Genomic DNA, 15,000 nt, shown 5'->3' on the forward strand with positions numbered 1-15,000 from the left:
ATGTTGGGATTTGTATGTGAGGCAGGACAAGAGGTGTTGGTATCACTAGTTGATGTCGTGGTATAGAGTGTGAAGAGGGGAGGGGTTCACAAGGTGGTGAGTCTGTGCTGCTCCATGTGTTCTTGTGGTGTTCCTTCATGTGTTACTTACATATGTCCTGTGTGACAGGTGTGATACTACATGTGGGTTGGGGTTCCAGTTACTGGCAATATAGTGGGGGAAGAGGGTGTCACCTACATGTGCCCGTAGACATTAAGAGGAATGGAACAAGGTCTGATAGGTACGTGATGTGCATGGGGCACAAAGGGGGTGTTAGTAGGGGGATTATCCAGGGATGTGCAGAATGGCTGCAGTTAAGGTCCACAGCTGGCCATGTTGTCTATGACACCAGCTGTGCATATGCACTGCATTTGGTGTTTGCGTTGGACATTTACACCCTTGTGTGGGGACTTCAATAATAATTTGCGATGCCTATTACAACGGCTTACATGCCTACAGTGGGGTGTTGTGACCATGTGTTTGTAGGTGTTATTTAGTGGGTAATACAACAACACATATGGTAATACCATACTTTGCCATGTACACTGGACTGTGCTGCGGCGGAACCCATATTGGGAATGGCTGCCCGTTAGGCATATGCATGCCTCTTGACTGTACAGACTCCACGGCCTGTCCAGAGTTTGCTTCATAATATTGGTGTATTCCTCTTACAATCTGCACCTGTCTGGCAAATACCTGGGAACTGACACCATTAAATACAGACAAGTAATTGGGATTACGACTCCACATCCTTCAGACATGTCATGCTAATGCATAACCTATTATTCTATCAGCTTTCTAAGGTTGTAAGTGGAATATGTGTTTCTGTCATTACTTGTCCCCTCAACGGTTTAGGTTCTGTCCGGTGATTTAGCTCTTAGAGGTTGAGAAGTATGGGCGTAAACTTTGCCCAATTCGCAATATTACTGATATCCCCGGGACCATCCGAATACAACTGCACCAGCCACTACCTGTACACCTAGGCCCTTAATTGCATGCCCACAGTTCCCCCACCTGGCCCTCCTCTACAGCACTCCTCCTTACTGTGTGTGCAGGTGTGGTCTAACCACACCACTACACACTGCCCACTCTCCATGTGTTGGCACCCATGTCGTATGTTGTCTCGACCCATGGGTCATCAGGCTTGCACAACCTACTAGTCCATGTACGTATACAGCCTGGTTGGATTAATCGTTACAGGGACTGACTCCGATTATCATTAATTTTTGGGGTGTCCCACAAGGAACATTGATGTCTTTGCTTCAAGATTAGACATGGCAGGTTTCTCCCACTGGTAGTATCCTGTCTGTGGTCTGGGAAACAGTGGTGTGTTTACTTGTATCATGTGCTTGCATATTTCACATGAGTAGGTGGGGGGGGTTGCTGCTACGTGTTACATGTTTGTTGATTGGCCCCTCACCCCCATTGGCATGGCCTGTGAACAACTGCTGTATCATATCCTAGCTATATATATGTGTATATTTATACACACAACACACACACACACACACACACACACACACACACACACACACACACACACACACACACATATATATATATATATATATATATATATATATATATATATATATATATATATATATATATATATATATATATATATATATATATATATATTACATTACCATATACAGATCTATCTGTATATGTATGCATAAATGTATATATTTATATATTGCTGTCTATATATATATATCTAACGACATATGGGTGTATGGGTGTCTGCATATGTATATATCTATATGTGGGTATGTATATGTATTCTGTCTGTGTATACATACATTTGTACTATGGAGAGGGAGAGGTATATCTCCATGTAGCTATGGGTAGATATACACACACATACCTCTATATATATATATATATATATATATATATATATATATATATATACATCTACATCTGGTTATTCCATTCCTTGCCATGTAGATTAGACTTTGCTGCAGCGGGACTCGTCGCAGGTGTGGCTGCTCGTTGGGCAACACCTCTGCCCAATGAACACTTTTGCTTACATCCCTGGGGCTGTCCGTATAGACCCACATTAGCCAACACCTGCACACCTAGACCCATAACTAGATACCCCTAGTTCCCCCACCCGCAACTCCTCTACAGCACCCATCCTTACTCTGGGTGCAGGTTGGGTCTGACCACACCACTGCACGCTGCCCACTCTCCACTTCACGGGACCCATGTCATACATTGTCTCGACCCATGGGTCATCAGGCTTTCCCACCCTTGTATTCTGGGTATGTACACACCCCGGCCAGAATGGTTGTCGCATCGGCTTCCTTACATTATATGTCAATGTTTGGGGCATCCTGCAAAGGACTCTCCTGTCTGTGTTCCAAGTTTAGATTTCACGGGTGCAGTGTGTACCCCCCCCCGGTTGTATCCGTTCTGTGGTCTGGGAAGCAGTGGACTATTTACATTGTTTGTGGGGTTGTGTGTATGTTCCCTCTGTCCGGCTGGGTGGGGGGGGGGGGGGTGATGCTATGTGTATATGTTTCTTGCTTGGGCTCCTCACTTCCATTGACATAACCTGTGAACATATGTCATTCTTATGTGCTGTTTCCTATCATAGCTGTATATCTGTGTATATCTATGCACACACACATATTTAATATATATTTATTTCTAAATCCCCTCCCTTCCACCTACTCTATCTTCCTAAACTAACACCTACTCTTCTCCCTACATACATACTACACTTTCTACTACCATGCCTTACAAATACCAATGTCTTCATACACTCTTACTCCTGATTACTCTTACCACAGCTTACCTCTTAACCTCCTATGAACAGCCACTCCTATCTCCTGTTATCATCCCTTCCAAACAAACCCTAACACATTTTCCTGCTTTATCTGCAACCTTCCTGAATGCCACCATTAAGCCTAGTTTCTTTCAAGCTAAATATTACCGACTACATCATATTAAATACTCCATCTTAGGCAATAAAAAATTCCTTTACCACTATTACAAGCCTCTCCAATGTTACAATTTCATATTACTCCACTTATTAAAAGATGGAGACATCCACCCCAACCCTGGCCCAAGCCTTACCCCACCCCCCATTCACCACAATCTCTACCATATGATCCCATTACCAACTACCAATCCCTCCAAATCACTCTCAATAGCCCATCTCAACATACGTAGTATATGTAACAAAATACCACAAGTTCATGCCCTTCTGGATGTCCAGCAATTTGATATTCTCTGTTTAACAGAAACATGGCTTAAACCCACAATAAAAGATACAGAAATCATCCCCCCAGGCTATAGCATCATTCGACATGACCGTTTGAATAAAAAAGGCGGAGGGGTTGCAATTATCTATAAAACAGGGCTACAAATCAGCAAAATGAATTATAACTTACCTTCTGATAACAATATAGCAATAATTATTTCTAAACTGTTGCTTAACTCCCATAAATCAGTTTACATCATCTGCACCTACCTTCCCCCAGGTAAAAATCTAACTATATTAGAGGACCTCCTAAACTGGCTTTCTACCAATCTCCCTCAAGAAACAATTCTACTAGGAGACTTTAATATTGATTGGAATTTATGTAACAACACCAATCCTTCATCCCTTATTAACCTGCATGGCTTTTCACAAGTTATAAACTCTCCAACCAGAACAAACAAACATAACAACAAAAAAAAATCTTAGACTGGATTCTTACAAATTGTTCACAACAAAACTATACAACAGGAACCCTCCCTGATGACCTTAGTGACCACTCTCTCATATATATTATTAAACATAAAACAACCTTAAATATCCCCTCTTCAGTCAGAACCATTCGCAGCAAAAAACACCTTGACCATGAACTGTTTCTAACCGAACTTAAACAATGTAACTGGTCTCCCCTTAAGTCTCTCCCTATAGATGAAGTGGTTAATTACTTTAATACCACCTTCCTAGCAATCCTAGACCAACATGCCCCTATCTGTTCCATAAGAATGAAAAATAAACCAGCTCCATGGCTCTCAAATCATACTAGGAAACTAATCCTCAATAGAAATAAATCTTGGGCTAAATGGCAGTCCACAAAGGACACAACTGATCACCAAACCTTTAAACAACAAAGAAATATTACAAAAAAGCTATCCTACAGGACAAAAAGAACTTTTATATACAACTACAACAAATATCCCTTCATCAACCACATAAATTTTGGTCTACTATTAACACACTACTATCCCCAGGCAGAGTGGAATCACCTAACCCACTAGGCTCCAACCCAGACTGTCCAATGCAAACAGCTAATGCCTTCAATTCTTTCTTCACCACCACTATACTAAAACTAGCAAATCAGCAAAACCCAGACATATCTAACTTGCCCAGTCCAAGCTCTACTCCTCCCCCTTTTCACCTTGAACCTATACCCACCTCCTATATCTCTTCCCTACTTCAAAAATTAAACCTAATACCCCCTCAGCTGACCAACTACCAGCAGAATACCTCAAAATAGGAGCCAAAGCCATTGCCTACCCAATCTCCATATTGATCAACAGAACCTTAAAAGAAGGTTTAATCCCATCAATCTGGAAAATCTCATACATTATTCCTCTTCACAAAGGTGGCGACTCTACTGATTTCTCTAACCTTCGTCCCATTGCTCTACTCTCCCCACTTGCTAAAATCATGGAAAAATGTATCCATACACAACTTATAACCCACCTACTCCACCATCAGCTCCTAGCTAACTGTCAACACGGTTTTCGGCCATTTCATAGCACCACCACAGCCTTACTATCCTTTACTAACTGTATCAACAAAAATCATAACAATAATACTTTATCCTCTGCTTTCTTTGTAGACCTATCTAAAGCCTTCGACATGGTTAATCATCAACTTCTCCTCCACCTACTGAAGTCCCTCTCCTTCGACTATTCTGCCATGAACTGGTTCAAATCCTATCTGGATAACTGAAAACAAGCTGTTCTCTGGCAAAACCATCTTTCTGACCTTCTTCCTACCTCTCTAGGTGTCCCACAAGGCTCAATTTTAGGTCCACTACTGTTTTCCATTTTCATAAATGACCTTCACCTCTCTATTCCACAGTCTACCTGTATTCAATATGCTGATGACTCCACTATCATTTGTTCTGCCTCATCACAAACTGATCTTCATTCTCACACACACAAAGCCTTCTCTACTATTGAAAAATGGTTCTCTAACCATTGTCTTCTTCTTAACCCTAAAATAAACAAACTACTGCTCTTTACCCCATCTCATCTATCCCCCCTCTCCATTTCACACTTACATCCAACGATGGCACCGTTATCTCACCTGACCCCACCACCAAACTCCTTGGAATTACTATTGACAATCAACTAAAGTTTGACACTCACATAAATTCTACAATTAAATCTACATACAAAAAACTTGGATCCCTTTATCGCATTAAACCTTTCCTGACACCAGTAGCCAGAGCCACAATAGCTAGAACCCATTTAATCTCTAACCTGTTATATGCTTCCCCCATATATACCAATCTTTCTAAAAATAATCTTAACAATCTTACTAGATCATACAATAATATTGCTAGATTTGCTACCAACTCTCCTTACAGGACCCACCATTGTCAGAATCTAAAACAGCTAAGATGGCTTGAATTACCGCTACTACTACAATTTAACCAACTTATAATCACCCACAAAGCCCTACACCAACCCAATAACACCCCAATTCTCTCTACCTTTATAAGACCTTATAATAATTTGAAGAATCTGCACTCTGCCAACAAAATGTTGATACACACTTCCTTCTCTAATAACTTAGCAGGTGATTCCTTATTCTCAAACTCAGTTGGTAAAATATGGAATCAATTGCCAAATGACCTCACTACCCTTACCTCTTTCCCACTATTTAAAACTAACCTAAAACTTTTCCTCTCCAATCACTGGTTATGCTCTTGTAATAACCCTGACTAACCGTTTGTTGTTTTTTTTTCTCTAACTACCTGTCACCAATCAAAATATTATTCTCTACCATAAATCTCTACTTCTAACCATTCCTTATAACTAACCCTCCTCCTTCTTCTTTGCACTCTCCCCCCTGAGTATATAAATCTCTACTTCTAACCATTCCTTATAACTAACCCTCCTCCTTCTTCTTTGCACTCTCCCCCCTGAGTATATAAATCTCTACTTCTAACCATTCCTTATAACTAACCTCCTCCTTCTTCTTTGCACTCTCCCCTGAGTATATAAATCTCTACTTCTAACCATTCCTTATAACTAACCCTCCTCCTTCTTCTTTGCACTCTCCCCCTGAGTATATAAATCTCTACTTCTAACCATTCCTTATAACTAACCCTCCTCCTTCTTCTTTGCACTCTCCCCCTGAGTATATAAATCTCTACTTCTAACCATTCCTTATAACTAACCCTCCTCCTTCTTCTTTGCACTCTCCCCCTGAGTATATAAATCTCTACTTCTAACCATTCCTTATAGCTAACCCTCCTCCTTCTTCTTTGCACTCTCCCCCTGAGTATATAAATCTCTACTTCTAACCATTCCTTATAACTAACCCTCCTCCTTCTTCTTGCACTCTCCCCCCTGAGTATATAAATCTCTACTTCTAACCATTCCTTATAACTAACCCTCCTCCTTCTTCTTTGCACTCTCCCCCTGAGTATATAAATCTCTACTTCTAACCATTCCTTATAACTAACCCTCCTCCTTCTTCTTTGCACTCTCCCCCCATGAGAATTACTTCTTATCTGTAACTCTATTAGCCATTTTTTTCTGTCTTATTCTAATTTTTGGTAACTGCAGAGGTGTTACGCCATATTAATATTATTGCCAAACTTTTTCCATGCAATGTTCAAAATGTTGTTTTAAAATGTCTATTCTATAAATGTAAAATCAAAATGTTATTGAATGTTTTTGTATGTCTCCATGATACTGTGTAACTGGAGCTTTTCTCCCCGGGCCTCCACTGAAAATGGACATGTATCCAGTTGGACTAGCCCAGTAAACAAATGTAAAATATATATATATATATATATATATATATATATATATATATATATATATATATATATGTCTGCATACATATATATATATGGCCTTAATTGCACTTATCTCTTGCTATGATGGCTTAGTGGTTAACTACTGTGATTATAGTGTACAGGGTCCTGGGTTTGAGCCTTGCTGAGACAATGCATTTTGTTGCTGGGTGGAACTTGGGGCATTGGATCCAGTGTGTGTAAGGCACTTTAATGCTGTTGTTAGCGGGTTTGCATGATGGTAAGCACTGCTGACCTCCGGTTACAGTTTCTTACACTCATTAGCTTCTACTTTGCTTACTCTGTGTGGCAATGCTTACCTCCGCGGAAACGCATTTGGACATGCTTACCACTGCTTATTTGTGCTTAGACCTGCTTACATGGGCCTTATTCATTATGACAATAATACTTCGATTGTGCATTTCATGCAGTACTCCAGTTCACATTTAATTGTTATTCTGTAGGTTATATGGCAAAATGATGTAAAATTAGGTTCATATACAGATTTCCCATGGAAAATGATTTGACTGCAGTGGGACTCAAACTGGGAATGCCTGTTCATTTAGCAGATGCTCTACCCACTCCACTATTGCTGTGTGGCTTCATTTGCATATATATTCCTTGTTATCCTTTTCAGCCTTTTCAGCTGCTTTAACTGTAGCTAGGCGATGGGCACACCCACACACCTACGGTTAGCCTTACTCGGGGATTTTAATAAAATAAATAAAAGGGTCTCTTCATTTTATTTAAATGTACTGCTGCTGTTGAACACATGGGGACTCTTGGTGGGGATATGCAGACACCTATGAGTGGTCTCGATCATTTATGTACACTTTCTTATGTTATAATTTGCAGGGGGATGTTTATTCTAAGAGCTCTGCTCTCAGACACGCCCCCTGCCCTTGTCCACGCTCCGTGTAGGATTTGGAACTCAGGCAGCCCGCCTTCATTATTATGCATGGCGTGCTGCCATCCTCCTCTTAAACTGCAGCTTTAGTGCAGGACTAGATTAGTCCTGCACAGAAGTTTAGTAAATCCTGGGGATTATTGTAAAAGTCATTTTTTGTCTTCTTTGTATTTGATGCTTTTCTCCCCGGACCTCCACTGAAAATGGGTTTACACCCAGTCAGACTTTCCCAGTAACCAAATGTCAAATAAAATAAATAAAATAACTAAATAAATGGATATATATATATATATATATATATATATATATACACACACACACACACACACACACACACACACACACACACACACAAAGTGGGGGTGCTGATTAATTTTCCTTTTAAAATTATGTATGTATGTATGTATGGCGAAGCACAACATGTGACCAATAAAAACTTTCATGCCTACTTTAAAAGGATTAATAGATATGGTACTTTTCTTGGCAGCAGTACTTTAAGATGTGCAATATTTTGTCATTCAGCAATTTTGGTAGCAGCAGTCTAAATTATCTTTTAATTTTCTTTGAAGCTTAGTCTGTAAAGTACTTTTCTGCAAAGTAGGCAAAATTCCTATTCTGGATATATATAAAAGAACTGTAAAGTATGCCACTCAGTTACTGCCTAGATAACTTGTTAAATAAATAGTTCAAAGCTGCTGAACATGCACATTGCCACTTCAAAATCTCCATAAAACAAGGATGTGGTCCAGCTGCTGGAAATAAGTAATTTTCTCATAGCACTTTATGAACATTTTTTGGCTGATACCTCTCAACTATTTGTCAAAGTCTGACTTAGTTATATTTGCATATTTACTGGGCACATGGCCAAGAAGATTGGACACATATCTGCACTCACACCAAACACCTGGAGTCATATTGCCGTAGGGTGTGAATAGTTAAAATGGGGAAGAGTGTACAGACTAAATGATGGCAAAAAAAGAGCAGTAAAGCTGCAGAGCAGTAATTAGCACTTATCTGAAATTATGGAATAGCACTAATAAGTGCAGTTCTGCAAGGAGCTAAGGCCAATAGTCTACAGTGAAAGTCAGTGGGAATGTCCATAAATGTGAAACAGTGGCAGTCTGACCATAAGTTATATGAATACACAACACCTGGAACACCTAAATAGGGCTGCCACCTTTTCAGATGCCCAAAGTGGGACATTTTTGGTACAAACGTCAGATTTTGCAGGGTGAAACATATCCATGGCCAGTACCAAGGACAGAACTTCACTTTTTTCTTAAATAAAAGCTAATTATTGTAGCATTTTAGTTGCTTATTCTGTTTCTTATAACATTTAGGTGTTTTAGGTACAGAATAACTGTTTTATTCAACTATTATATAAAATACAGGAAATGATTTTGTCCTAAAATCTCAGGACATTTGCCATTTTTTCAATTTTTTTGCAGGACACAACTGCCCAAAAAGGGACTGTTCCTCGCAAAGTGGGACAGGTGGTAACCCTACACATAAATGTTAGCATTAGTTGTCTGTTATCTAAGAAATGTAAAGAGAACACAGCATAGAATATGAACTAGACATACATGGTGTTTGAAAGTTCACATCTTTACTGTAAAACTACTGTAATATGCACAGAATTGTTTGAATTATACATTGATGTTTATAAACCTGGATATGATAGTAATCAAGGTAGCTTCACTTTCATTCCTTATGATTAAAATGTTGGTGTAGCTTAAGGTTGTAGTGTAATAACAAGGAGCTTTAACTAGTGTGTGTCCAGCAGCTGCTAAACTGAATTGTTTGCATTAAGAAAGAAATATAAATGCAGACAATTCAGGATGAGTGTAAAATTTTCTTTACCTTGTCACTCTGAATTTTTATGTGTGCTTTATACCATATGTTATCACATTGGAGTCTCCTTGTAACTGTGTATGCTTGATTATATTAAAACCTGTGATTTTATATAGATGTTATGTACTGTATGAATATGGCAGGTATGTATGTATGGACTAGTTACGTTATTACCCAGGCCATGGCTGAGAAAGGTCTTCAGACCAGTCCATCTACCCATTTATCAGAGATAAATAAATATATATATTGACTGTTGTACAATGAGCTAGCTATTTTAAAGACAGCAGTCTGAAAATGGCTCCTCTGCAGCAGGCTGAGGTGAAACTCCATGAGCGTCACTTACCCGTAGAACAAAATACTGCAAAATATAATGCCTAACACTGTTCTCAATAGGAAATCATTGCAGATGCACAGGGGTGTAGCAAGCAAATTCCATTTTGTACTCAGAAGCTCTTAGTGCTACCCCCCATTAGACACCTGGCACTTAAAAATGGACACATCTCTCAAAATGCTGCCCCCAAACACTTAATAAATGCAATTAACATTTTCAGCTGTTCCCCCTTAAAACTATTAAAAATGTTGTTTTTAGAATTAGCACTACTGCACCTATTGTTAAATGCATTCACTTAAACTGTTGTAGACATAATATGACCTGAAAACAATCATGTTGATATGATGCCCAGAAAAAAATGTACTCAGTAGAGTACAAAGTATATGCCCCAGATTCACTAATCTTCCATGCAGGACTAGCTTAGTCCTGCACAGAAGCTCCCATTTAGGAGCAGGATGGCAGCGCACCATGCATATTAATGAGGGCATGCTGCCTGAGCTCCTAGGCTTACACAGAGCATGTACAAGTGCAGAGGGCATGTCTGAGAGCAGAGCTCTCAGAATAAGCATGCCCCCTGCAATGTAGAACAGCAGAAAGTGGTAAGAAATGAACGAGATCACTCATAGGTGTCCGCATAACCCCACCAACAGTTCCCCATGTGTACAACAGCAACAGTACATAAAAATCAAATGAAGAAACCCCTTTATTTTTTTTTTAAATCCGAGTACAGACTTTGGTTCTGAAACTCAAAAACGAAAATTTCAGGAGTAGGCTGACTGGCACTTGTAAACTGCTTCTGCTTCGGGCACCACACGGCAAGATGTAATGACGTCGGCTGCATGTTTTATACCCCCGACAACCTGACGTCATGGAAGAAGAGACAGCAACCGATGCAGGACCCAAGGCTTTGTTAATCTGGCCTACTGAGGGCTACCTGGAAGCAGATAACCCAAATGTAATAACTGCAACAGTGAAATATGAAGAACATCAGTAAGTGCACAGGTGTGCCCATCGCTTAGCTATGGTTAAAGCAGCTTAAAAGGCTGAAGAGGATAACAAGGAAAATATATGTAAATGAAGCAGTACAGCAAAAGTGTAGGGGGCAGAGCATTCACCTAATAAACAGGCATTTCCAGTTTGAGTCCCACTGCAGTACAGTGTATTTTACATGGCAAAGCACGTTGTAACCAATATTTTTGTTGCAAAACCCACTAAATAACATATATTTATGAACTGGAGTACTGCAGGAAATGCACATGTGATGTGTCAGTGTCATAACGAATAAGGCACTAGTAAGCAGGTTTAAGCACAAATAAGGAGTTGTAAGCATATGTAAGCAAAAGTAAGCATGTTTAAGTGTGTTTGCCTGGGAAGAGGCACTGCCTACACAGACTAAGCAATTTAGAATCTAACTGAATATAAGAAACTGTAACTGGAAGTTACCAGTGCTTAGCTCCACGAAAACCCACTTAAAACTGCTTTAAAGTGCCTTAATCACTCTGAATCCAACGGCCCGTGTTTTGCCCAGCAACAAAATAAACAATCTCTGCAAGGCTCAAACCCAAGACTCTGTACACTATAGTCACAGTAGATAACCAATAAGCCTTCACAACACTACATAATATTGAGATTTCAACAAGCAAATCCTCACCACAGGAAAAATCAAACTGAACATGTGGAAATAATCTATGTACAGTGTGATGTTGTTTAACCTGTCACATAACATAAATATGTGAACTGGAGTACTGCAGTAAGGGCAGATGTAAGGTGTCAATGTAATAAAGTGTTGAAGTCCCCAGGACCCCATAAAGTGTATGTACACATGAATCATGGATATCAGACACAGACATAACATGTAACGAATAATAAATCAATGCCAAAAGGAAAATATAATGCTAATTAAATATTAAGCAATGCTAAGCATTGCACAGCTCAGCTTACTTGGTGTAAGCAATGTGTAGGCTGGCTAACTCAATCTTCCCAGTGGTATACCCTTTTAAACAATGCCAGCATTAGGTAAGCAGGTGTGTTCATAACTTAGCCTTTTCAAAACCATCCAATCACAGGAAAGTGTGGGAAATCGGGTGGATTTAAACTCCACAGGCGTGAATACTTCCCATAACTGGTTGCAGCTCCCTACTATATTCAGAATGGCTGGAGTTGGGGAAGGCACTCAATTTAGAGTGCAGGGCTGGGGCACCCAGGAGTCCAGATTCATGGTATGGCTCCTGGTAAAACACCATGAGAAGAGACTACTGCAGGGACAGTACCAGGGCTCTCAGTATAAAGTGGAGGCCCGTGACCTCCATAGTGCCACTGGTATCCCCCGGACTGGTAAGCAGATCAGGCATCACCATGCTGACCTGAAGTGGTGGAGGGGTGATCTCTTGGAGCAGTGGATCCAAGAATCAAGGCAGATGGTCGATACCCCAACACTGAGTAAGTACTCATTCTACTATTCTACTACATAGATAATGATCGCCTAGCTTGTGTATACTATGGATAGGTAATGGCTAAATATCACTGTATTTCTCTGACAGCTGCAGATGAGCGGGCTGCGATCCAGCAAGCTCATGTTGATAGGCTGCAAAGGCTGCATCGCAAGGCAGGTTAGTAATAATCCTGCATGTACTGTCATAACAAATAAATATAACAGTTCTAGAAAGTGTTGTACCAGTTTAAAAATGTATTGTGTATGGGATGTACTGAATAAACTAGATAATATGGCAAGAAGATTGTCATATAGGTTGTGTGTAAATAAGGTGTAATATGTTGTGAATAAAAGTATAACCTCTGGAGTGCTTGTGTACATTCTGCTTTCATATGTTGTTGTAGTGTTGCATTCTATAAATAGTACTGTTGTAATAAGCAGTGTCACCCACACTGCTGAATGCAGATAAAATGTGTAGGAGGTTCAGTATAACAAGTTCCAAGAGGTCAGTCATATTGTACAACTGAGGGAGACTTAGACAGAAAACATTGGAATGCTTCACACTAATTCTCTGAAAGCACAGTGTACTGTGATGTCAACTGTAAAATTATTACCACACACAGCAGAGGTTTGAATCCCGGGAGTGGTAGTAAGTTGTATGCATAATCATACCCCACAACCGTACAGAGTCTGTGAGAATGTTCAGATAGAAAGCTGTATGCATAATCATAACCATCAACTGTACAGACTGTGGCAGAATGCTCAGGTGGTAAGCTGTAGGCATAGTCATACCCCTCAACTGTTCTGATATGTCCAAATAAATTACCCATATCTGCTGCCCGGTAACCTGCTCCCCTGACAAATCAGTGTGATGAGCCAAGAAATGTAGGCAGCTTTTACTGACATATAACTGATAGTCAGACCTGAACATAGTCAGCGAATGTATATGAAAACAAACCTGTCATTGTAGCATCTCACCCAAAGTGTATGACAGCTATTTTCAAAATATGTCACATTAACACCTGCATCCTGTCAAGCCTTGATCAGAGTGTGTGCAATAACAGATTGTTAGGTATGTGTATAACATCAACATGGAATCTGGGAGTATGTGTAGAATTTGTCAGGTAGTGTTAACGATATTTTCTCAACAGCTATAACAGGTAAGAGGTGTAGAATCTACGTAAGACACAGTCCACGTATATACTAATCTACAAACATACCATTGTACAAAGTAAGGCCATTGGGTAGTGTAATGATACATGTAAAGGACAGATCACTGCAGTGACTAAGAAAGCTGTGAAAACTACAGGGATGTATTAATTGTTAATTGACCTCTATCTCTCACACCCACCATGTGTGCAACAATAACTTAATTACACACCTAAATGGGTACGTGTACACTCCAAACTTTTGTTGGGAAATATGTCCTATTGGTTTATAAATATTCACATTTGGTTCTATGCATGTGCCATGTTAACATACTCCCATATTAGTGGCCTGTTGCCATCAATGAAACCTGCATGCTGTTGTAATATCCACTGTTGTCTCATATTTGCATGTGTTCTGCTCACCCTGCAACTGTTGTAAATCTGGTGTCTTGGGTTAATGGGAATACCTATGCATGTTGTTATAGCTAATCCTGAATGCTGTTGACGGTTACTAACCAATATCTGTCCTAAAACTGCAACACTGTAGCTCGTATGAGAAGGCTGATCCCAGTGGACCCACGTGTCCCACCTCAACTGGCCATGGCACCAGGCACCAGCACGTCTGGGGAACAGCCCGGGACCTCCTCCTCCACTGACCCTGCACCACCTTTGGGTGGAACTGCTTCAAGGGATGAGGCTCACCCCCCCCCCGGGAGTGGGAGTGGAGATGTACCTGTCACCTGCCATCAGGTCTGGGCCGTGGTGCATCGGGAGCTCGACAAAGAGATTCTAGACCAGCTATGCCAGCTTGAGGGCCACGTGGTGCAATTAGAGGGTGAGTCTGACCTTCCTACCCAGCCCCCAGCACAGCCACCTTTGGGGCCATGAAGATGCAGTGGTGACTGCCCATGGGAGGGGACATCAGTCCCATGGTTTCCATTTGGGGGCTCATGGGCTTGCGACTTCCAAACACCCCTCCCCGTCCAAGGAGTTAACCCCCCACATGTGTCATATACCACCCCTGTATGCATCTTGTTTGTCTTGTATATTAACCTACCCAACCTACCTCCCCAAATATACCTACTACCCCTCCCCAACATCCCACTCTCACCGGAAAAAAAAAAGGGCAAGCTGTTCCCATAAAGAAATATCACCCCATACATAGCTGTCCATTTCGCACGTGTCCACTGGACACAAGTAATCTGGTCTAATTGGCATCACAACAAATTATTGTTGTCCTCACC

This window comes from Protopterus annectens, chromosome 11.part0 (genome assembly GCF_019279795.1).
Source record: "Protopterus annectens isolate FY-2018-M chromosome 11.part0, PAN1.0, whole genome shotgun sequence".
NCBI lineage: Eukaryota > Metazoa > Chordata > Ceratodontiformes > Protopteridae > Protopterus > Protopterus annectens.